A 3,880-nucleotide genomic window follows, 5' to 3' on the forward strand; every position below is an offset into this window, starting at 1 on the left:
ACTCCACCAGAACTTATTTAGCATTCTTTCCAGGCTCGTGCACAGGCTGTCAGGGAGTAAGAAGAGGCTCATTGCGTAAGATGGTACAACCTGCAATACTGATTTTATCATCACCTCCTTCCCTGCCCTTGAGAGCTGTCTTATTTTCCAGCTACTGATTTTGTTTCTCACCATGTCATCGAGATAGCTGAATATTTCCACCTTACTTCTGCCAATTAGTGACGACAATCCCAAATACTTATTCTGACCAGTAGATTGAGATACTCCAAGGAGGTTGCTTATCTCCTCACATGTGGTCAGATTGCAGTTACGGCTGAAGGAGATTGTTGATTTCGCTAAATTGATCTGTTGGCCTGATGCTCTTTCATACTTCTGGAGGCAGTCTTTAATCTTACCACATTCAGCCCTATTAGCTCAGAAGAACAAGTAACTGTCGTCGGTGAAAAACAAGTGAGAGATAGGGGGGCTAATCTTGCCACTTTGCAGCCATGTATTTCACCTGCAGCTTCCAACGCAGAGAGAGATGCTGATAAGCCTTCGGCACAGATTAAGAAGAGGTAAGGGGAGATAGGGTCCCATTGTCTAAGGCCTCATTGTGGTGAGAATGGCCCAACCTTGTGTTCTCCACTCACAATACAGTACCTAGCTTTTTCCACACACTGCATTACTAAATCAATCCAGCGTTGAGCAAACCCCATTTTTTCCATTATTTGTTTGAGAAACCGCCATTCGACTCTGTCATAGGCCTTTGACATATCCAGCTTTAAGGAAGCAAATCCCTCTTTCCCTTGGGTCTTACGATGCAAGAAGTGATTCACCTCGAAAGCTAACATGACGTTATCTGAAATAAGTCTACCAAGTATGAAGGCGCTTTGGGCATCTGAGATAATGCATGGTAGAACCGATTTCATTCTGTTTGATATAGCTTTGGACACAATTTTGTAGATGATATTGCATAATGGTGTGGTAGAACCGATTTCATTCATTTTGGTTGGTGCTTGTTGTATTAATTCAATTATTTCTTTTACTTTTTTAGTTTTACATTTGCCTATAACTCCTCTAATCTCATTACCTAACCCTTCCTAAGGGCTTTTATTTCCTTTTCTCTCCTTTACTCACTTGAACTTTTACGCTCCTTATAAAATTTTACTTTCGTCTCTATTTTATTTTTTAATTTTTATTTTGGTCTATATATTTATCTATTTTATATTTAGATTAGTTTCACTTTTAATCCTTATATTTATATGTTTTTAAAAAAATTCCTCACATTGTTTTCGCTAAATTTTACTTTTTAATTTTTATGTTGATACTTATACTTATTTATTCATACTTTTCTTTTATCTCTATACTAATTTCACTTTTTAATCCTTGTACTTATTTATTTTTACTTTTTGCTCTAAAAACTAATTTTGACCAAATTCTTTTATCATATTAATCCATTTTAATATTTAACTTTAGTTATTTTAAAATGATTATTTTCTTTTTAAAATATAATGTGTATGTATTTTCTTTGATGAATTTTATTTCAGTTTCATCTATTTCACTGTCTTTTGATTTTAATGGTTGAAGTAATTGATTTTAATTCTTATATTTACATACGAATAATTTATTAATACAGACACATGTATCTATAAAAATTATTGTTAAAAACAATCAACAACTCTGGTTGATTACCTCATTTGAACTAAATAGTTACAGAAGAAATCAGAGGTTTATTATTCCCTTTCTGGAACTGAAACAAACATACAAGAGAGTTCAGAGTCATTCCATTTTTTTTCTCCTTGTTTTCCATTCTTGATTTCATTCCCTTACCCCTGCGCGAACCAAACTCCCCCCTTATAAACTTATGGGATATTTGTTTTAGCTTTTCGGATGAGCATTTAGTATTTCACTCCAAACCGCATGAAATGTAGCGTTTGGTTAAACTTATACAACATCATCATTTAACATTTTTTTTATAGAAACAACATCTTTTTGGAGCTTTTCACGAAAAGTTCCAAAACAAAGTTTTTCGTGAACAAATGTTTGTATTTATTTAATATTGATAAAATTATTTTTTTATTTCCACAAACACACATTTCTCCTTTATTTCTATTTCTATAATATTATTGTCAAAATAATAAGATTTTACTTTGTTCAATAAATAATTGTTTTTAATTTTTATTTAATTATTTAGATTATTTTTATTAATTTGTGTTTTACAATTTTAATTTTTATAATTTATTTGTTGATAAATTTAAAACATGTTCATATTAGTCATTTGGGTAAATAATACATTAGTCCCTATATTTTCACCTAACAAGTTATTTAGTCCTCGTATTTTAATAATACATTATTTAGTCCTTAATTTTTGTTCTATTCAACAGTTTAGTCTTTCACATATTTGAATTATTAAACAGTTTAATCGCTTTTTAAGGGACTAAATTATTGAATAGAATAAAAGTTAAGGACTAGACATTGAATTATTAATACACAAAGTCTAAACAGTGTGTTTGGTAAAAAAGTATGGAATAATAAATTAGTTACCCTAAACATTTTATATACTAACTGCAATAGTTAATCCAAATTTTACCAAGCACTAATAATCAACCAGCTAATAATAAACAGCTAACCGCTACTACAAACAACCAACTACAACAGCAAACAGCTAACCGCAACCGCAACCACAACCGCAACCGCAACCGCAACCGCAACCGCAACAGCTATTAGCTAACTGCTGAACCAAACAAACACTTAGTTATTAGTATTTCGATAGTTTTTTTTTTTTTTTTGTAATTGTGTTAGTAATATACTAAATTTTTTAAACATAATTAATATTCACGAAGGCTTTAAGTGACAGATAAATAATAGTCAAACCAGTTTTTTCAAATTTTTAATAAGGAAAGCCTAAAATTGATGTTATTTGTAAATATTAGGGTTAAATTTACATTATTTCGTTCATTAAAACTAAATCTGTACTTCTTTTTAAATATTAGATTAAATTTCGCCATATCCCAATTAACAATATTAAGGGGGTAAATTACACACATATCCACTGAACGCTATCCATTTTAACATTATAGCTATTGAACTTCAATTCTTAATGGTATGATCACTGAACTTTATACTTTTTTAACATCAGTGGCCACTCAACTTTAACTAACTCCTCAAACTTACCGTTAACGAAATCAAAATGAAAATATTCAAGAATTAAAGTCGTTCAAAACAACATTTACCATGTAACCACATTTTTCATTTTCCCAAATCACATTTTTTTGGAGGTTTCTCTCTCTAAAAATTCAGTCTTTTTCCTAACCAAATAACACCTAAATGATCTCAAAACGAAAATTTTCAAGAATCAAAGTTCCTTAGAATATCACTAACTCTTCGAATTTTTTATTTTGGGACCGTCAATAGTCGTTTTGAGGCGTTGAGTGGTCATACCATTAAAAATTGAAGTTCAGTGACCACACTGTTAAAATGTATAAAGTTCAATGACCACACTGTTAAAATGTGTAAAGTTCAGCGGCCGTGAATGTAATTTACTCTAATATTAAGCATAGATTAGAGTTTACTTTTTTTTTTTTTTTTTTTTTGATAGAAGAGGTTGAATGAAGGAGACAATGATACGTGTAAAAGAAGAGCAATGATTACTGAAAGAAAGATATATATAGGTATTTGAGCCACTTCTTCTATCGTATCTCACTGACCACGACTATTCCACACGCTCCACATGCATCTAAATCCATAAAATAGTACTACTATATATTAAGGCTAACCAATTTATGTTTTCTATTGCTTAATTTATATATTATTGGGTTAAAGTGGAAAAATACCCGTAACATTTTAAATTATGAGCAATTTTATCTTTAATGTTTAAAATGGTATAATTTTACTTTTA

The sequence above is a fragment of the Euphorbia lathyris genome, chromosome 7 (assembly GCF_963576675.1).
Source record: "Euphorbia lathyris chromosome 7, ddEupLath1.1, whole genome shotgun sequence".
Lineage (NCBI taxonomy): Eukaryota > Viridiplantae > Streptophyta > Magnoliopsida > Malpighiales > Euphorbiaceae > Euphorbia > Euphorbia lathyris.